Source organism: Spodoptera frugiperda, chromosome 18 (genome assembly GCF_023101765.2).
Source record: "Spodoptera frugiperda isolate SF20-4 chromosome 18, AGI-APGP_CSIRO_Sfru_2.0, whole genome shotgun sequence".
NCBI classification, from domain to species: domain Eukaryota; kingdom Metazoa; phylum Arthropoda; class Insecta; order Lepidoptera; family Noctuidae; genus Spodoptera; species Spodoptera frugiperda.
This window is the reverse complement of record NC_064229.1, coordinates 9,415,826-9,438,258: the sequence shown is the minus strand read 5'-3', so window position 1 is coordinate 9,438,258 and position 22,433 is coordinate 9,415,826. Positions and strand designations below refer to the sequence as shown.

At 35.2% G+C, this 22,433-nt stretch overlaps 4 non-coding genes across 4 annotated transcripts; all 4 read left to right on the top strand.

Annotated features, from left to right (window-relative positions):
* The first annotated feature begins 9,404 nt into the window (after positions 1-9,404).
* LOC118278326 (5S ribosomal RNA) lies at positions 9,405-9,523 on the top strand. The gene has a single exon (XR_004783866.2). It is a non-coding gene; the product is annotated as a 5S ribosomal RNA (ribosomal RNA).
* A 463-nt stretch (positions 9,524-9,986) lies between these two features.
* On the top strand, positions 9,987-10,105 carry LOC118278325 (5S ribosomal RNA). The gene has a single exon (XR_004783865.2). It is a non-coding gene; the product is annotated as a 5S ribosomal RNA (ribosomal RNA).
* Positions 10,106-10,497: 392 nt separating this feature from the next.
* On the top strand, positions 10,498-10,616 carry LOC118278313 (5S ribosomal RNA). The gene has a single exon (XR_004783854.2). It is a non-coding gene; the product is annotated as a 5S ribosomal RNA (ribosomal RNA).
* Positions 10,617-12,987: 2,371 nt separating this feature from the next.
* LOC118278312 (5S ribosomal RNA) lies at positions 12,988-13,106 on the top strand. Its single transcript, XR_004783853.1, has one exon. It is a non-coding gene; the product is annotated as a 5S ribosomal RNA (ribosomal RNA).
* Positions 13,107-22,433: the final 9,327 nt, after the last annotated feature.

Below are 22,433 nucleotides of genomic sequence, written 5' to 3'. Positions count from 1 at the left end.
GCTTGTAGCGCGGGCACGGCTCACTTCCTTCGCTTCGACAAGGTCTCCGTACTAGCGAGGGAGAAATACTTTGTACCGCGGAAAGTACGTGAGGCCATCGAAATAAGTCGCCGTCCCAACTTCAACAGAGACGGTGGCTGGGCATTACCACCTGCCTGGAAGCCGAGTCTACAATCTGCGTCAACCTACAATGTTGCGGGTCTGGAGTGTGACACAGTGAGCGCGGTATGTAACAACGTTTTTGCGTCGACCCGAGAATCGAATCTTAACCTGCGCAGCAGCCGGCGAACGAGTCTAACGAGCCAACATCGTCGCGCGCGCCAGATAGTGCGCGTGATTCCAGACAGAGGGCGCGATGGGCGCGATCCTCGAATCGCCAGTAGCAGCGCGACAATCGCCGCGTCGTGTGTCGCGGAATGCTGCTCATGAATACGAGCCTCTAGCATGGCTTGAAACTAGTCGAGTTCCTCGTCAAAACAGTACGTGAGTAAGCCGATAACATAATAATTAATTTAGTATGTCTCACGAAAGTTACAATAAAATAAGAGATTACACTAGTAATTTATGCGTGTGTTATACACGGATAAATTGGATGGTATGAAAAAGAAAGCAGTTTAAAATACTTACTTATTAATATTTTAATTTCAGACCATATACCTACTATGCAATCGACCCATCCTATAACCCAATATAAATACAGTAATTATGACATGATTCGACAACAAACGCGACATTACTAATCATTAAAATCTGTATTTATTCAACTACCATAATAATCAAAATAATCTCAATATAAAATGATTAGCAAGACCACCAGCCCTGACTAGCAACGCCCTCGTTACCGCGGCGACACGCCGACGGTCACCCTTTACTGGCCAGTGATGCGACATGCTCACCTCAAACACATCGATATATTATTATGAATTATTTATTTTTATTTTATTGGTTTATGGGGCACTTCATAAAGTTGTCGGAGAGGTGGAAAATTTTAACGCTGTTTTTTATAGGTAATTTAAAAGGTGCGGGATTGTTTTTCTGGTAGGTATATTTACTTTTGTCTTAAAATCGTTAGGTATATTAATTAAGTATAATGACGTATCTACATCACAATTATGTATATACGTATATTTTATTCTGAGCTTAAGAAATACTGAAAATCACAAAATATACAAATCTAATAAAAAAATATTAATTCATGGACTAACCATGACTTTTTTCGCCATTGAATTTAAAATTAGTTCATTTCATAAAAGTACGTATCTTTATTAAATAATTACAGCCGGTGGGTTTTTTTACAAAAAGACTTTATTCCTAAGTACTTATAATAGTCGTCTATTTGCAAAACAAGCGGTAATGACATGTCATCATACAATTACCCCTTTTATAACCCTGTAATTACATAAAACACGTATTTTTCTTGTTTTTCCTTGTTCCAATATGACAACAGTTAGTCATTGTGTACATTTCTAGTAATTGCCGACAATTATTCAATCATCGTGGTGTCACACTGGTAGTTAGATTATATAAAATGTATGCGATATTGTCGTGGGTTGAAAAAAGTTTGCTTCGTTTTGCTATGATAGGTACCGGTGTTTTGAAAATAATTATTGTTTAAGGAAAATCGTTGTATTGAGTTACAATACGTTTTTTTTTACCCAACTGTAGGACCGGTATTGTTTTTTTTTTATTTATTAATTTAGTACTAACACAATTGGGGAGGTCTTTTTTCAACAGTAGACGTCTTCCAGCAGATGATGATGATGACTAACGAAAAGTGCAGATTTTTTTTTTGTAAATCCAACTTAGATTTTGGTATCATGCCCACTGCTTTGCAGTATTTTGTCCCAAAAAAAATAGAAATTAAAGTAAATTTTCTTCTACACGTAAGTAGACATACATACCTATGTAGAAGCTGTTTTATATAAAATAGCATTAATTCCTAACTACAAAACAAACAATATTAAAACACAAAACAATATCACAATCTCTAATCAGAAAAAAAACACATGAATAATTAATGTAACATGTCCCATCACTAAACGGGTAGTGTTGCGATGACTCACCGAAGCCGAGCTGCGGTAACAGCGCATGTGTTGTCCAACTTTTTTTTATTAAGTATTACCGTACGATTGTGTCCGTGTAATTTACTTCTATTAACTTTGCTATGCTAGTACTTAAGCTAAGGTTCCATAATTTGTGTTGGAATTTTCATTTCTTAATGGTGTTTTAGTTTGAAGTAGGTATTTGTAATTAGATAAGGTTATGTTTATTTTGTGAGTATGTATAATTTGTTTTTTGCGAGAATTAATGTAAGATTTCGTGATGTTACTAAGTTTTCGACCGTTGTCGGCCTTTTGGGGGTTAGGAATTTACGGGTTGTTGGGGAATCCGGGATTCGGAAGATTGGGAAGGGGGTAATTTGGCCTCCGTTAACCTCACTCACACAACGCAAGCGTCGGTTTTCCGTGATAATAACGATAAAAGAAAGAAAACTTACTTTCATAATTATTATTAATCATGAGTCTCATTTTGTCTATTAGACCACAAAATCCTTCAAAATATGACTATTTTAACACAACAATTGTTTTATTAAATCACATTTTCAATTAACAAGACAACCTATCCCTTACAAATCTTGCATTCCTTTTACTTAAGGTACCGCTATAACAATGCACCATGGGATCGATAATAAAATAGGTCACCGTGACTCATGCAACGGCATCGCAGCTCGTGCATTACTGCACCGTACAGTGAATAATGCTTAACGTAATTCGGTTTGCAGGGAATGTATTGTTGATAGAGTAATTTTACTCAAAATAATAATTTTATTAACTGAAAAAAATACACCTTTGTAGATTTCGGCCTGTCATAACCGGCTTCATTTCCAAAAGATCTGAGATTTGATTCTTGAACAAATCGAAGCACAATACTGTCCAGACGAAGAGACTCTTCAAACGCAGCGACTGTCCAGACGCAACGACTGTCCAGACGCAGCGACTGTTCAGACGCGGCGACTGTTCAGACGCGACGACTGCTCAAACGCAGCGACTGTTCAAACATAGCGACTGTTCAGACGCGGCGACAGTTCAAACGCAGCGACTGTTCGAAAAACGCAACGACTGTCCATCCAGACGCAAGAAATTATCTCATTACAAGCGAATCATTCAACTTGCAACGTCACGCCTCTTATCCTCGAAGGGGTAGGCAGAGACAATTTACAGCCATTTTTCACCATTTGTAATTAGTCCCATGTAGTAGGGGGCAATAGGCTCATATTGCCATCTACTGGGCACAATTCCAGACTCCTACTTCCAAGCAAATTTTCGAAAAGCCGAAATAGCCCAGTAATACGTTGCCCGACCCGAGAATCGAACCCGAGACACTCGACAAACCAGGCAGGCACGTTATCCACACCTACAATAATACCTACCAAAAACATCTCAATTACCTACCAATATAAACACAAGCACAATATTGGCAAATATTTACTGTTTTAATTAAATACGTACTTGTCCATCTGTCGGGTGACAAGACAAATGTCTCTAATTGAAATACCTCTTGTTGGTGTCTGATGCATTCTTACGTGTCTTGAGAAGATTTTAGTGGTACGTGAAATACCAGGGTGTCAGGTATAGAAGCTATTTGTTTTGTTTTTGTTTTTGGATTAGTGCAATAAGGGTAATTGATGACGGAGTGGTTGTTATAGTTGTGTGTGTGGCTGCCACGTCAGTGGTGGTTTTCGAATCCCAGTTTTTCTAGATATAGCGATTTGTAAAGGTGTTTGGAATTTGCGATAAAAGATATTAAAGATAGATTTTTTAAAAAAAAGGAAAATATAATCCAATGACTTCTCCCGCCTTGGCGAGGCGAGAAGGAGTGTTAGACTCTTACTGACTAAAAACCACCCCGTTCCTACTTCTGCTTTTCTAGCCGGAGCCCCGGTAACCCGCTAGGCAGTCCGTAGCTCAGGAAACAAATGTACCTAAACTATGTAATACACTACACGACGTGGTAATTTACCTCTTGCACAGCCCCTTTGTGCATTGTGCTTGTGTGCATAGTTGCCCGTGCATTATTGTTGCCTTGCATGCATTGTCATTGCATGGAGCCCAACACTCCCGTAGTTTAAGGGAGAGTCTCTTTCTCTTTGTTACTTTTATTTGTACCCAAAACATGATACCTACTACGAGGATATTTTAAAGTTCTTTTTTCCAACAGCCATATTTTACACATTCCAATCCTCGAAAGATACAGGCTACAGATCAATTAAACCGCTACAATATTCGCTCAGTAGTAAGCAGTCATTAATAACGTATGCCATCGCAGACCTACATAAATCAAACCGGACAGCTTTGCGGTCACGTACATACACACTGGTAGTGTTGTGGGTGTGTGGGATTAGTGCTGTGCTGTGGTGTCATAGTGTGGTGTTGTTTAGGTACTTAATAAGTGGGGTATACTAGGAATGGACTATTACTGTGTGTAGTCATCAGTTATTAGATCATGAAGGGTTAGGTCTAAAGATGATGATTCATCATATCAGCTAATTCTTAGTTCAATACCCTTTTTTTGTTGACAGGATGAAACCTTTAAAAGGCGCCTTATAAATTTTTACTTCACTAAAACCTCCCAGGTGGCCACCATCTGCATTTATAGAAGGCACCGGGTCCTCTAAGTAGATCAACCCCGGAGTTGTTCAATACCCTTAGTACAAGTTTCCTTTACGTTGAAGTTCGAGTCTGAGTTTGCTTTACGCTCGCTCTGACTGGCCGGCGCGTATTAACCAACCAATCAGAACGCCAAACGCGCTCTCATTTCGATCTCGTTAAACGTAAAGCAAACTCGTACTAATGTTAAAGTTCTTCTCCATAAGAATCTACACATTGGAACGAGCAAATAGCTTCCCTAGAGGACTGACCGATAGATCAGACATTTTGTTTTTTTTTTCTATATTCTAATATTTGCTTTGACGTTCAAAAGTGTCTTCCCGGTGTATTTAAAGTAAATAATGTTGACTTTTTGACTTTGACTTTTTTATTCTTTGTCTAACCCAAGACCCAAACCAAAACCCACTACCACACACACTACATCAAACAAGATACAAAAAATTACAATAACCGAAAAACCTTTATCATAGGCTAGCCATAAAGAATGGCTTTTTGGATAAAACAAAAGAACGTGCCCCCTACACTGATAACAGATGGACAAACATACATACAAATACACATTTATTTGTATTCTCAAAACGTTAGTCCATTATTTTTATTGAGATAATCTCTTTGATTCATACACTGTAACTCTATGATATATTGCGTGAGTTCACGATTGGAATTTTCTTTTTATCAATAACGCTTTGGTTTTTGTTTTGGCAAGTTTTTCTTTGAGATTTTCCTATGAATTGATGGTTGTTTCTTTGGTAATCTTATCGAATTGCTTGCTGCATCTAGGTTTTATATACACATTTATAACTCCTCACTTCATAGGTATTTTTATGGAATAGGGGCCAAACGAGCTGATGGGTAAGCGATCAGCGCCGCCCATGGACACCCGCAACACCAAAAGAGGCGCGTTGCCAGCCTTTTAAAAAGGAACACGCTCTTTTCAAACTTTTGCTGTGTGAGGTAGTTTTTGTAGTTTCGTGTGAAACGCACTGTCGGAATAGGTATAAGCTTACTTATAAATAGTTATGTATTTCACTCCTGTTGCTGTTTTACATCTTTGCATAGTAGGCATTATTAAATAAATTTAATTAAACTTTAATTCAATTAAACATTAAATAAAGAGATATTTAACACCTATATTAATAAATATTTGCCAAGAATAAAATGTAACACTCATTCCAATAAAACGACTCCATTCTCCAATTTCAAACCGCAAATCATTCGTAATTATCCATAAAATACTCATACATTGCTTATAAGATCTCGGTTAATCTTATAAGCGTACGAACATAACGGGTAATGGTGGATTAGACGAGGGATATAATCGAGTACAATGTTGCAGGACAAAGGATTTGAATGCCATCAAGTTATGAGCAAGACACAAACGTCAGTGGGGTGCAGTTAACAGAAATTCAATTATAAGTTCGTTCTTAGTGCGGCAAAGAGTGGACAGGTGGGTTGCAGATAGTGCAGTCATTTGTGTTAAGTAAAAAAACTGACTTAAAACAGGAATCCATTCGAAGCTACATTTTGGAACGAGCATCAGTGATACACAGACTGACGTACAATTCAATTTGACGTTGCAAAAGTACCTCATAATAAAAATAAAAAAATAATCATACTCTGTTTCTGAAGTTTTCTAATTAGAATAATGCTAAGCAGAGTAAGAGTTCACATTCAGTTATACGAAATCAATATGCCCGGAGCTGCGGACAACGTAACAGGTTACTGGGGCTCCGGTTCAAAGCAGGAGAAGGAACGGGGCGGTTTTTAGCCTCACGCAAGTCGGGAGAAGGCGTTGGATGATTTTTCCCACTCAAAAAAAAAGCGTAGGGATTATGGCATACCCCTTTTGGCAGAGGAGACTCATACACCAACAGTAGACTCTAACGAGCGATACCCAAAATTGAAAACGAATCAATTTGCAGTAAATAATCCATTAATATTTATTGGATTACGCTTAACATTTTGATCACAAAATTTTGCTTAGGTTCATTGAAAATTCAAAAAACACGTACTCAAAAAATGTACTTTATTTTGCTATTTTACCAATGAATCAAGTGTCCAGTCTGATCATTGAAATCTTTGCTTGTAAAGGTTTACGGCACACATCGCCCAGTTGACTCATAACCCGAGTTTGAGATCGCTTCCAGTTAAACTGGTGATGCGGTCGTCTTCTAAAGAGATCTGTCTGTGGTATGAGAGACTAGCGTTTTGTAAGCAACCAAAATCTTCGTATAAAATACGGAGTGATTTAGAACTCTAGATATGGTTGCTTTTCCACCAGATATGTGCTATGTAGTTATGTTACGAAGATGTAATAGCTAAGCTGTGAAACTATGTGACCATTTCCACTGATACTAAGCTATGTAGCTGTGCGAGGATATGTGTGTAGTTCGAGTATGCAATGTACCGATAGTAGCATGCACCTTTCTTTAAAACAAAATAGCTCAGCTAAGACAGCTTTCCAACAGCGCTAAGCTATTTGTACCAATGAATATGACTGATGGAACACTGGTGGAAAAGCAGCCTTAATTGGACCACTCTTTGACTTCATATTGCTATAGAAATATGTGGTCTGCCCACCTTGTAGGTGCGTCCTGGATCCTAGTGAAACATCATAATTAAAGTCTTTAAGTATATGAAAAATCTAATCGCTATATTTCTCTAACTTGTAACCTAACACAAATACTCTAGTTAATTGCTCTAAAGCCAGGATTGATTCATAAGAAACTGCTCGTAAACATTGAAATAACATGTCATTTTATAATGACAATGCCTTTATTGTTTATCAGACGTTTATTTAAAAGGTTTAGTAATAATTTTCCTTATACCCACATAGCTAACTGTTAAGTCATAAAAATCAATTATAAATAATAAGTCTGTCTCTTCTCAGATTTATAATGGGGTTAGGAATTGTTTCGCTCCTACATAATTATGGTAATACGCTCATATCCCCATTCCTAATCCTCCCAATCCCCGATTTACCAACAACCCTTAAATTCATAACTCCCAAAAACCCGGTAATGCACTGGTATTGCCTACTATTAAATAAACGTCATCCTTTTACATAATAGACAGTACGAGTACAATTTTATGGATTCAAGATCTCTTGCCTACCAAGAACTTTAGCTATAGGAAAATACGGCACAAAACCTCTAAAATTATGCTTTTAAAAATAAATGGCAAAATACATATCTTTACATGTATTGTTACAAACCCAACCACAAAACTTAAACTCTTTTATACCCAAAAGTTTCAATAGAAATATATATCTAACCAAAATCATTTCAATTCAATACTAAATTATTAAACCGTAAAATGAAATCCACCCTATTCCACTTGTCCTCCATTTTTACACTTGCCACTAATGTGCTAGTGTCAATCTGACACCTTTTGTCAAAATGTTTTGGAGCGAAAAAATCGCTTATTGCTATTCTATTTTGAATTAGGTTGCTTGGTTGTTAGATTTGGAGTGTAAAGCGCTTTATCAATGCGCTTTGTCGCTTTATTTCGTTTCGATGTATTGGGAAATTCTTTAACAATGTTATTGCAGCATCTTCATCATTCGTCCCTATTCCTTAGAAGAAACCTAATCGATATTTTGGTGGGTAATTTTTAACCGGCTTCCAAAAAAGTTCTTCCCTCAATTCAGCCGGTATGTTTTTTTCTATATATGTACACCGATTACATCGTTACGTCATCTCACGAAATTATCTTACAGTACCTTTGTATTAGTAATAAAACAACACCTTTACTAATTGTAAACCGTTTATTTCTGAAAATTATGTCAAAAATTTAAAACTTAATACGATAGATATTAGGTATAATACTAATAATCATTAAAATAAAATCCCAAAACTATCTCCATACACCATCCACTACAATAAAGCGCTTACATTGCTACAAAATCCCTTGCAAACCAATTGTGATTTCGACGCAATGCGCATGAGTGGTTTCCAGTGACAAGTGATTGTTCAAGAGGGATTACTGTTCTTTCCACAAGTTGTATTTCGGATTAATTTTCGTACAAAACGTCGGAACATCTGGTCTATTAGCTGTTACTTTGATATGTGTCCGTTTAATATATTTGTGGGGCACACCGGCTTTGTAATTGAAAAGTGGATATTTGATATTGAATAGCAATCCACTATTTGATGCTAAATGGTTATTATATTTTGTTGAAATATAAAAAGAAATAATCAATACTATAAAGTCTGAATGTAACAAAGTTTTTGTCTATTGCTACATTTTGTCTATTGTATGCTCTCTTGTTTTATCTAGATCTAGGTACTGTTTATAAATAAATGTATTGTTAAGATAAACTTTTACCTCTTTATAAATATTTTTAAACAATTTTCATTTTAAAATTATGCACGTTTTTTGCAAAAGTTGAGAGAAAAATAATTTTGGGATAGTGTAGTTAAGAGAGTTTTACTCCAAGTTCATTAAAAATTATTCTAGTACTACCTCATTATCATCCATTATTTTCAAAATAATATTAAAATTACATTTCACATTACGAATTGTTTTTCAGTCGTATTTTAATACAACATTCCATTTTAAATGGTTATAAATTAGTGAAATAATAGTTCAAACATAGTTATCTAATCTAATCTACGTATTCGCACCGATGCGTACGCGTTCTGAAAATAGACCTATTGTTAACTTACATACTGGTTGATAACAAAAAAATATTCACAGTAAAATATTGAAGTGAAGAGTAATTTTAGTTCAGCGTTCGCCAACGTCCATACCATGTTGAAAGCACCGGTTCTCGTCCGATCACCGAAGTTAAGCAACATCGGGCGCGGTTAGTACTTGGATGGGTGACCGCCTGGGAATACCGCGTGACGTTAGCCTTTTGCTAATTCTATTCGTCGTATTTTTGTTTTGGAAACCCTTCAGTTAAGAAAGATTTTCTGCCATTTAACTATGATTATTATTGAAATATTTTCTTTAAATTTGTTATCATCTTTTGGTTTATATGTCTGTACTCTATACAATATTTATTTTTCGTGCTGTGATTGAATGTCCATGAATGAATTATGAATTTGGTAAACGCACAGTAAACCATATTAAATCCAGAAAAAAATTAAACTCTAAATCCCCTATCTACCCTTTCAAGAAGCAAAATATTATTTTGCCATTAAAATTATAAACGTTCTGTATAATAACATATTGTATAGATAACAAAACTAATGTATTGACGCGTGTCGATAACAATAAAGTCCAAAAATACATACATACCAAGCAGTGAGTTAAAAAAAATATGACCTTGATTCTGTAAAAAATGTACTGAAGAGTAATTTTAGCTTAACGTTCGCCAACGTCCATACCATGTTGAAAGCACCGGTTCTCGTCCGATCACCGAAGTTAAGCAACATCGGGCGCGGTTAGTACTTGGATGGGTGACCGCCTGGGAATACCGCGTGACGTTAGCCTTTTTGCTAATTTTTACTCAACACAAATATAGATATTTTTAAATAACACTACTAGTTATTTAAATGATATTAGATATTTATATCTTTACTCTTTTTTACTCCTCATTACCTCAATACACAGTCAATAATATGAAACTAACTTTAAATTGAATCAAAATCTAAATCCCCTATCTCCCTTTCGAGGACCAAAATAATAGTTTTTTTTAAATAAAATTGTAAACACTTTGAGCAAATAGATTGCTGATACATAGTAAAATATACAATGCGCAGGCGCACGCGTATCTATGGCCAACAATTCTAAAATTAAATTGTTCCGTCATTGGTTGGTTATAAAAAATATGACGTCACTACAGTGAAATATTGTACTGTAGAGTAATTTCAACTCATTGATCGCCAACGTCCATACCATGTTGAAAGCACCGGTTCTCGTCCGATCACCGAAGTTAAGCAACATCGGGCGCGGTTAGTACTTGGATGGGTGACCGCCTGGGAATACCGCGTGACGTTAGCTTTTTGCAATTTTTTCTCATATTAACATTTTATTTTTATTTTAAACAATTATTTTGAGATTTCTAAACATCTCTTACATCATAAGATCAACTCCAAAAGTATTTTTCATTACCATACTGCGTGTCAGTTAAACTATATACACAATGTGTCCCACAAACTACAATATTCCTTTCTCTCTAACCCAACAAATCTATAAACAACTACCTCTACATACAACCTCCTTTAACCACACAACCCACAAAGGCTGTATCCTGAAAAAATATTATCGTATTGGACCTCTCACTCCTAAGTCCTAATCAAAGATCACGTAGTATTGACTGAGTCAACATTGGGCCAAATAATATCACTCTGTATAGAACACTGAACCAATAATATCACCCTGTATACAACTTAGCGCGCTAATTGCGTTTGTTTAGTAAAGGACAATGGGTTAAATTGTTTGTATTGGTTTCCTTGGTTAAATAGGTGAAAATTGTTTGTGGAATTGTGTGAAAATATAATATTACTATGTAAGATGATGATATTTAATATGAGACACTTTCCTGAAGGCCTGAATGCGAGTGAACGATCCGCTACTAACTGCAAGGCTGTCTTGAATTGGTAATAATAAATGCTACTAGGAGGAAGGTGGGTAATTAGGCCTCCGATAACCCCAATTACACAACAAAACACAATACAAGCGATGTTTCACGTCGGTTTTCTGTAAGGCCGTGGTATCACTCCAGTCGAGCCGGCCCATTCGTGCCGAAGCATGGCTCTCCCACACTTACAAGCTTATGTGGTGACATAATTTATATTATATTTAAAAAAATTGCATAATGCTATTTTTACATGAACGTAAACACCAGTCTAATATTAATCTACTTTATTAATCTAACTACATCAATAAATATAAAATATTCCCAATTCTCACAAACAACTAGCTACAAGCTACAATAAAAAATAATCGTAACAATGACAACTTACAACACATTAATATGACATAAGCGATTCACAATTAACGAAAACATTATTTATCTCGTAAAACAATAAAAACACGATAAAAATCATACAATTAAACAAATTACATGAAACAATCATACAAAATGGGGACAATTTAATATTCATTAGCCAACCTCTTTACAGAAATACATTTTTAATTCAATAATTGCACCTCTGTATACTAATTCACTTAATGGGGCCCCCTGTATTAATTTTGATCACGTGACAAATGTCACTTTGACAGATGGTCTCTCTCGGTGTAATATTATCTGTGCCCATCCGTGGTTATTAGGGTTGGGATGACGCATTTTTCTTTTGTTTAAAGTTATAATAATTGTCTGTTGCTAGTGGGTAGTGGCTAGTGGTTAGTTTGGTTATTGTGTACCCGATATGTGTTTTTGATTTGTTACATAGGCATCTTAAGCTTAATTTATTTCTTAAGTGCCGTTTTAGAGTAAAAGGTGCTTATGCAACCACTGCTCTTAAACCGATCTGACCCATCATTAGCAACAAAAATAATCAAGTGCACACTTTTTTCGTTAAGCAATGTTATGTAGCTTGACCTATAGTTTGTTTGTGTCAAATTAGTAATTGGAATTTCTCCACCTTCCTAACTACCAGATCAATCTGATTTTTGGTACAAGCTCTTATTATTGATGGCCATATACATTAAAACCATTTAATATTAAAATGTGTCTCTTATATTCTTTAATATTTCCAACCTCCAGAATACCTCCAGCCACAAAAAAAAACATGCTACCAAATCACTCAATTGCGACGTGAGAGAAACACACTTTCTCAATGACAATATTACTAAGCAAGCAAGGATTAAATACACATAAGTACAATGTCAATACCTTCCCACATTTCTATGTATCTAGATAATATCATAGGTGACCATTTCCCTTGTCATACACAAGCGGTCGAGCAAGAGGACACGTTTGTATGATCAGCCTGGGGGCACGAATCTCCGATTAATTGGTCCGAACCGTTCCCAATGTGATGCCGTTTGAAGGAAGGACATATAGACATACATAGAAGTTGTAGATACAGGTATAGGTATGGCCACGTTACGTCTGTACTGAGCTTTGAGATAGGATTTATCTATAGTGTCTGGTATGGTATTTCTAGATGTCAATAGCGGTGATATTTTTTTAGCTATGTTTTTGTACGCACTCCAGTCATCTATCTCGCCCGATGCTGCGGACTGCCTAGCGAGGTACCGGGGCTCCTGCTCGAAAAGCAGGAATAGGAATGGAGCGGATTTTAGTCAGTAAGAGTCTGATACTCCCTACTCCCACGGTAGGAGAAGTCTATCTCTAGATATAAAAATAATATCGTTCAGCTACGAAGACGTAAATAATACACAGAGTAATTTTAGCACAGCATTCGCCAACGTCCATACCATGTTGAAAGCACCGGTTCTCGTCCGATCACCGAAGTTAAGCAACATCGGGCGCGGTTAGTACTTGGATGGGTGACCGCCTGGGAATACCGCGTGACGTTAGCCTTTTGCTAATTTTAATTATGTTGAGTTACTTAACTCCCATTATTGAGATCATCGCTGGTGTATCTATATTTTTCTATCAATATACAATGATAACCAATTATTCTATCAATTTTATTCTTAACACTGTACTTTATTTCCACAACACAACTTAAAATACGAATCACAAATTAATAAACCATCTATCTATACGTACAATTATTACAAACTCATCCCCAAACAATTATTTGCCAATACAGGCTAATTATATTAACATTTGTGCATTACATGTACCGCCGAGCAACGTCACGCGATGCTAACAGTATGCAGTCTTCATTTAATTAGTACTGCAATGAATACCGGTAGATTATGTTACTGTTCATATTATGATGTTTGTGCTATTGTAGGTTTGTTTTGAGTTTTGTTTGGGATGGGTTAATGTACTGAAATGTAATTATTTTGAAGTTGGTATAGGGAGTGTTAGACGACGAAATTTAACTACGTGGACGTCACTAGTTTAACCTATATTAGCACTAGTTGTCATATTGACGCTGTTAGCTGTCAAATGTGACAGATGAGTACATTTTTCCGCGCTAAGAGATGTAACGGCTATTCAAATTGGAAGTTTGAACGCGAATGCATTTGTGGTTTTTGTGCATTTGGTTCAATAAACTTTTAAAACTATTAAAGTTTTGAGTTTATCTTTAAGTAGGTAGGTATGAGATTCAGTACCGACACCACATCGAGGAAAATCTAAAAAGTCAGTTAGTCGTTGGAGATAAAAATTAGTCGGCTATCTATTTAAAACCACTCTGCTTGTCACCATCAACACCTACAATATAGGCGTTAAAGCCTCTAACGGCATAAATAAATGACCGATCGCAATCTATTAAGATTAGTTTTACGATGTTTTAGTCGAAAATTAGATGTGTTAAGTGATTTTAACTCTTTTACGGCGCATCCTTAGCAAGAATAGTTTGTGTTTTTTTGTAAAATCGAACAATCTAAACTGAATTGCAACCTGAACTCTTATTCAATAGCAATCATTACATGGCTATTTTTTAATCCAAACAATACAATGTTATGCCCTGAATATTATGGACAATCAAAGGCTAATTTATCTGAATGCAGTCATTTATAGCGGAGCCGTATTCTGGAAAGCACTTACAGTAATTAGATTGTGGAATAAGGATGGGACTGTGTCATTCTGAACTTTGTGTATAGGGTGCTTGTGTTTTGAGCAGAAGATAAAAAATAATAACTGTTTATTTATAAAAGGAAATTCTTGGCTTCAAACTAAATGAATAGTACGTTGGACTTATACAATATATTTTAGCCCACCTTACATCAAAAATGACTAATTGCATTACTACTAAATCTACCCTAATTAAAAGTTCTAGACAGTAATTGTAATTATAAATTAAACCGCTTCGTATGGTAATATAGGTATTCAAATTGTAAAACTTTTTTGGTCAATTTAAGATGTGTATGTGTAAGTACTAATAAAAGATGTGTAGGCCCTACCTTGGCCTAATATGATTATGGTAAGCCTTTGTCCATTGCTAAACATAATGCTCTCATATTTGATTACCAAGCACTCTACAAAATAACAATCCTCAACCAAATTCAACCACAAAAGCTCTAAAACAAAGAAAATAAATATCTCATTATTAAATTACACGCAAAAACAACGAACGTACACTCACGAACAAACATTTCAACCTGTTCAAAGCGTAAACAGACATTTCATGTTTTCTAAAACTTTATACACGGCTTAATTAAATGCCACTCTACGGTTTTCTATGTTCGTTCGTATTCGTTGCATTTCGCGTATAACCTAAATAAATTGGACAATTTTCAACAAAGGCGTGTGTGAAAATTTTGTTATTGTTTCTGTGTGAATAGTGAGGTACTGAAACTGTCGGATATATGAATGAAATTTACAAATTATCTGGTACCGTAACTAAATAAGATAACTTTCAGATCACATCATCTTTTTTCTATGGAGTAGGTGGCAGACGAGTAAACGAGTCACCTGATACTAAGCGATCAGCGCCGCCCATGGACACCCGCAACACCAGAGGAGTCACAGATGCGTTGCCGGCCTTTTAAGAAGGAGTATGCTCTTTTCTTGAAGGTTTCAAGGAAAAGGAGTATCTCTTCTCATACGGAGAAGCCTTAAGCATTAATCACTACGCTTGCTTAATGCGGATTGGCTATTATACTTTCGGATAATGATGGAGAGTGGAGAATTTTGAGAACAAAACTAAAACAGAAGTAGACATCAGATTGGATATTCTATTCTATTCCAAAGCTACACGAGAAAATTCGCTTGATTAACACATTAATATGCTTAGTGGAGAATTTGCCTTCAACAGTTTTCTTTCGGCAGTTAATGCTTTAATATTTACTTCAAATCTATCACCGGATCCGACACTGCGATAATATTATTCTTACATCCGTATCAATATCCGAAATTCAAAACATATTCAGCCACATCACTATTTCAGACTGAATCCTCCCAGTTATTGTTATCTAACAAGACTTGATTACTTGCACGTTCTAATTGGAAGCGTTCGTTATATTTGAATAGGAATTTTCACAATTTGCACACAAGTCGAGTAAGTGACGGGTGAATTTTGTTATTTCTTTTCGGTTTGTCAATTATGAAACTGAAATAGACTGTCAGTTTTGTCGGATCTTGACGAACACTACACAATACACAGTCTGATGTTCATTGGCAATGGCTCTTAAAAAGCAATCTTTCTACATTTTTTGTATATAAATAAAATATTTTAAATTGATAAATCTGACTGCCTCGTTATCCTAGTGCTCTCGGATTCGATTCCCGGGTCGGGCAAAGTATTGGCTGGGCTATTTTCGATTTTCGAAAATTTCTCAAAGGTAGCACGGAGTCTGGAATTGTGTCCAGTATATGGCAATAGGCTCACCACATATTACATGAAACTTATAATACAAGTGGTGGGGTGTACATTGTACATGTGCACCTCTGCCTATCCCTTCGGGGATAAAAAGCGTGACGTTGCGATTTTAAATTGATAAACAACGGAAGATGTTGTTTTTGACAAAAATGTTACTACAGAAATATTATAAAAATAATAGTCGGACAGCATAACCTCTTTAAACATTCCTAAAATTAATCTAAAACAAAACCTCTTAATCCCACTTCTCATCTGAAACAACAGCCTGTATAGGAACCAGTCCGCCACCATCCCTAGGGAAGTATTTACCGTCCACTGCACTGATCCGCCATTTTTTGCCGTAAATCTAATTTATTTGTATTAGTTAATGACTTACGCGTATAGTCTGATCGTATAACTCTTTCATCGAGGCGGGAAGATGGTGGGGTTTTGATACTTGAATGAGAGAGAAAGAGAATGAGTTTATAAGGTGTAAGTTGTGAAACTGCTATTGTAATTTGTCTTTATGTAGGTGCAGCGAAGTATTCTGCAAGTTAAGTTAGTTATCAAAGTGAGATTACTGTGTTATTCTTAACAGACGTGTATTATCTAGTTGCTAATTATTATGATCAACAAGCTACTACTATATTTCAGTTTTTTTTAATTTGTTATAAAATAATCACCACTGCTCACACTATTTTTATTGAGCAATAATTAGATATAAAAACATGATTTATATTAGACTACAGTGTAAAGATTAACTCATAAATCCATAAAAAATATATTTAAATCTAATTGTAACAAATATTCTTATTAGAACTACATCACGTAATTAAATATTGTTCTTTTTTTACTTGATCATTTTTATTATTCTCTACTACCTATTGCTATAACTAATTGAAATAAACATACACATATTAATAAACAATAACCACGTCAAAACAAAATCAGCAAAAGTATCAACCTCACTCAATCCACGCACAGCTGTCGACCAGTCACCGAAGCGTATTGCGGACCAATTATTTTAAGTTTTGTTCCGTGTCCGGGCATTTCGCGGTTTGCCCGGTGTCCATTAAACAAATACTGCGAGCGTTTGCCCGTCACTTCGGAATTTTAAAAGCTATTAAACCTTTGGATTGAAGTTTTAAGTTTTATTCGCTTTCAGTTACGATGCTGGATTGTTTCGTCTTTTGTTGTGGTCAAGCGTAAAGTTCGCATTTATATTTCTCCTTATTAATTAATTGGCATTTGTATTGTGTCAATATTTTTTGTAATTAGCTCTCAGGTGTGTAGATATTGGTAGGTATGCGTTTTTCATCTTTCTCTATTTTCATATTAATTACGATAATATTGTAGAAATTAAGTATGGCACAATAAAAAGTCAATGTCATTTAAAACGACAACTATCTCCCCAAACACATTTGTATTGATAAATAGGAACATCATCCTACCATGTTAATTATTTCCTTTCTCTTAAAATATATTTGCTACGCAAAAAATCAAAAGTTCCCAATTGAATCTGTCAAATCAGGCATATCTCAAGTTCAAAGCGAGAATAAATACTCAAATTGCAACACAATAAAAATGGGAAGCCCTCGAGGCGACATGTGGCCTTTTAAGTGGCGGTGACAATACTACAAATAGAGTTACGTTTTATAAGAACAAAAATTGTATTAATATACCAATCAAATCCAACCAAAACCACCCTTATCAACCCCCAACCGACACACAAATCCCAACTCTATCATTAAATTATCAAGGATCAAAATTGTTCGAGTCGAGTAGAATTTTAAGTGTGTTCCAGTTAAGTCAATTGAAATAAACCCATATTCAAATATAAAGGAGGGTGGCTATCGGTTAAAACGTATGTAATTATTGAATCGTGTAGGGGGTGACTTTAAAACAGACGAAGCGTGTTGAGTTTAATGAATTTTAGCGTATGAACGATTACAATCGCGTGCGATTCTGAGTGGAAAGTTTTTAGAGGAAAATTACGAGACAATGAGCGTGTGGCGGCCATTTTTCATATCTGTGTTTTGGTGTGTTGCGTTTGTGCCTCTTTTTTGAGTGATAAAACTTTGAAGTGTAGAAAATATAATTAATTAACATTGTAAATTGATTATTCTTTACTGGATTTTATTTATGAAGTGATTACACGTTACTATTGTCCGTATAGGTTTTGACAAATATTTTTTTATTAATATTTTATTGCCATATACAAGCCACATTTCCAGACTCTATGCTACTACTGAGAAATTTGCGAACAACCGAAAAAAGCCGACGCCCGACCAGGGAATCAAACCCGAGATCCCTCGCCAGGCAGTCTTTTTGCTCCACTAATATAGAGCTAAAACTATTAATAATTAACAAATCAGAATATATTATAACAATGTCCACACGTCTTAGTTTACATATTATTACATATCACAAAAACTTGATCGCGAATCACAATACAGCTTAACACGAAACCCCCCCATAATCTATTTGTTTATAATCCCACACAATTTAACACCACACAAAATAAAATAACAAACACAAAACAAAACATCAAAAAACATTCTCACGACACGATCACACATCACAAAGAAGATTTGACAGACAATCAAAAACTTTGACAGTACAGATATCACAACAAAATGTCATTTATACATACATATATAATAAAAAAATAACAAAGTCTGTCTGTCAGTCGGGAATCAAACTAAATAATGGCACACACCATGTCTAAATGACTGGATAAAAGTGTGTTCAGTAAATTGTATAAAAACAATCGCAGGCGCAGTGGTGTTTTACGATGGCATTGACAAAAATCAGCGTCGAATCTAACGTACGTAAATGGAAGATGTCGGTGAAAGAATAGAGGAGAGAATGGAGTTATAATTTTAGATGTTTGTAAGTTTGTTTGGATATAAATGAATTAAGGTTTTATCAACATTTTGTTTCTAAAAATTGTTAGGAAATTAGGTCAATTTTGTAGAAGCTGAAGTCAGTGGACTAAAGCTGATTTCAGTGTTCCACTGTTTTCATGGTTGTATCTACTGTAGAACCTGGCTTACAGGAATTGCAGTGGTTTGCAGGTTGCGGCAGGCTTGTCTCTCCAAAAAAAAAAGCCGCAGTCAAGGTAATTTGCATTATTTCAGTACTAAGCTGTCTTTACCGCTAAATTAAATTTATATCCGTGATAACAAAAAAAAAATCCAATTTGTGTATTTTCAGAATTTATCCTATTTTGTTATATCCTATTTCCAACCAATTTAGTAAAAAAAAAATAACTAAAAACGAAACTTTCTAAATACTAAGTTAAACCCCGACCACTCCATGCCATTCGACATATAACAAAATTCAACTCAGTGCATCAATTTTCCGGTGCCCATCACGTCGCGGCCACGTGTCGGCCACGTGTCGTGTCCGTCGGCCACCCGTACGCGTGCCGTCTTTGTTCTTACTTAGGGGTCTAGGGGTCTAGGGGTCTAGGGGTCTATGAGCGATCGCATATAAAATTATCACTAAGCTTGAGTTTTGACCTCTTCATGGTTCTATTTGTGCGAAATTAACTTTTGGTGGTGATAATATTATTATCAACATATTTTTCTGTAGTTAATGAAGTGCTTTTTTTGTTGTTTAACCGAACGAGCACCTAGCTTCAGTGACTAATTGGAATAAATGATTTGACTTTGACTTTATTTGTTATCATATTAATAAATTGTAATTGTCGGTTTATTTTTTTAAGTTCATATTTATAATAGTTACTTATTTTAATTATAATATCATATCATTTCTTTTTAAGGATAAATCACTAATCATGGTAAAATAACATTTAACTTTGTTTAAAGGCCGGTAAACTCCTCAGCCTCGCATTGGACAGCGGCCCGCCGTTTATTCCTATCCTTGGCCGAAAGGATAGCCCCTTGTAGACTGGTGTAGTTTGGATATGATTAGTCCAATTTCCCGGTAACCATGAGTTGTTCTAAATGGTCTTCTTTTTGGCTATATGACCGTAGAACATAAGCACACACGCAGGTAAATAAATTGAATACGGCCGATAAACTACAAAACGATAGTTAGTTTCTTAAACCAACCTTTTTCGTATTTTACATTTTTACTGTCAAATTACAATTACATTATAATAATTACAGAATAAAAAAATAATAAAACTAAAACAAAAGCAAACAAATACAAGTATAATCCCACCTCAAATCAACTCCCACTTAATACAAACGCTTCAATACATTTGTATGAACACTACATTGCATGGGACACTATACAACGCCTCGGGACACGGGGGCAAGTAATTGTAGTCTCCTGTGTCAATACGGAGGTCTATTCGACCCTCGAATTAATATTTATGTTGTTTTTATTCTGTAACTAGCTGGTGCCCGCGAACTCCGTTTCGCCAAGAGATGTTAAAAGCGTTAATTTTCATCGATTTAGCTTCAAAATTAACGGAGTTTCATAGAAACTTACCCCCCCTTTTTCAGCCCCTATTAGGCATATTTTCCAAAAATCCTCATTGCATCATTCTTAATTTGTAACCAAATAGCCGAATATTAATTTTAATCGAATTAGCTTCAAAACTGACGGAGTTTCATACAAACTTACTCCTCCTTTTTACCCCCTTAAAGGGCGAATTTCCAAAAAAAGGATAGCCTATATGTTAGCGAGGACTAATAGCTATATAACAAAAAAAGTTTCATCAAAATCCGTCCAGTAGTTTTTGCGTGAAAAGCGAACAACAAACAGACAGACAGACAGACAAAAATTTTTTAAATCATGTTTTTCGCTTCTATTGGTTGAATAAAGATCCCCCATCTTATTTTTTCTTAAATATCTGTAATGTACAGACATGGAGTTGTTATAATTTTATTATATGTATAGATTACGATATTAGTTGGTTTGTTTAATATGAATTTCGGTTTTAGGCGTTACGTTAATTAGAAAGTAAATTATAATGTGGTGTTGATTATTGGAAAAGAATCATGTCGTAGATAAAAGTAGAAAGGGTTACAAGGAATAATTCTATGTTACTATTTAGAAATTTAATTGTAGTAATGCAATTTGAGTATTACAAGATGTTTACTTACCAAGTTACTATTTTTTTTTCATTTGTATTGTATTATGCATGGAATTAATTACACACACACACAACGTCACGCCTTATCCCCGAAGGGGTAGGCAGAGGTGCACATTACGGCATGTAATACCGCTATACAATGTACACCCACTTTTCACCATTTTTGTGTTAAAGTCCCATGTAATAGGGGGTGAGCCTATTGCCATATCCTGGACACAATTCCAGACTCCGTGCTACCACTGAGAAATTTTTCGAAAATCCGAAAAAAGCCCAGTAATACATTGCCCGACCCGGGAATCGAACCCGAGACCCCTTGTTCGGCAGTCGCACTTGCGACCACTCGACCAATGAGGCAGCCATGGAATTAATTAAAACTTAATAATATTTATTATTTAGAAATCTGACATAAATGATTTAGCTCTATAATACGATAATGACTTTTGTATAAGTAGGTATAATAGTTAGTATACTTTGAAAAAGGTAAGCATATTTGTCCAAAGCAAAAAAACAAGCGTACTAGGTATACGTAACATCTTTCCAAATTCAAAATAATCAATCACATCTCATCTCTCTACCATTACCATATACCAGCATAAAAAAGCAGTACCAGTAGCAATATAATCTAAACATATTGTATAACATTAGTTCCGCAAACGTACGCACAAATCGCTCCAGGCAGCATCCCACATGACGAGCTCTCCCGTGAATCATTGAATAATGATTTGAAAAAACAAAATATACAAACAATTGCCGAGGTACAAACAATTTTAGACATTGTTTTTGGATTTAGGTGTAATGGTTCTGTAGGAAAAGTTAAAAAAAGAAATGTTTATTGAGGTAGTTTTAATAATTAGTGATTGGCAATATTTTTTCATTAAGATTTTCATTTATTTCAATATGAGATATTCAATGTTTATTAAAAATATATTATAATGTATCAAATCATTTTCCTAACGAGCTATTGTGTTCTCTCAGTGTTATTTTACTACAAGGTCACTTCAGCAGTAAATACAAATAAGATAATTATGCAATCTAAAACATTTTAAAACAAAAAGAAACGACAGGGTTTATTGCTCGTGCTTTTTCATTCAACTGACGGACAGACTGATGACCAATTCAAATTGATGTTTCAAAAGTGCCTAATTAAGGATTAATTGAAATAAATATTTTGACTTTGACGGGACTCTTCATCATGAGCAGCGTGTGCAGACGAGTCACTCCAATAATATACGTCCTCATTAATATACGTGAATAAACCGTGATTTTTAGTTAATTTAGTATGTCTCACAATAGTTATTATAAAAATTATTGATCATCAAAATCAAATTAATACGGATCTCCAAAATAAAAAAATCTAAA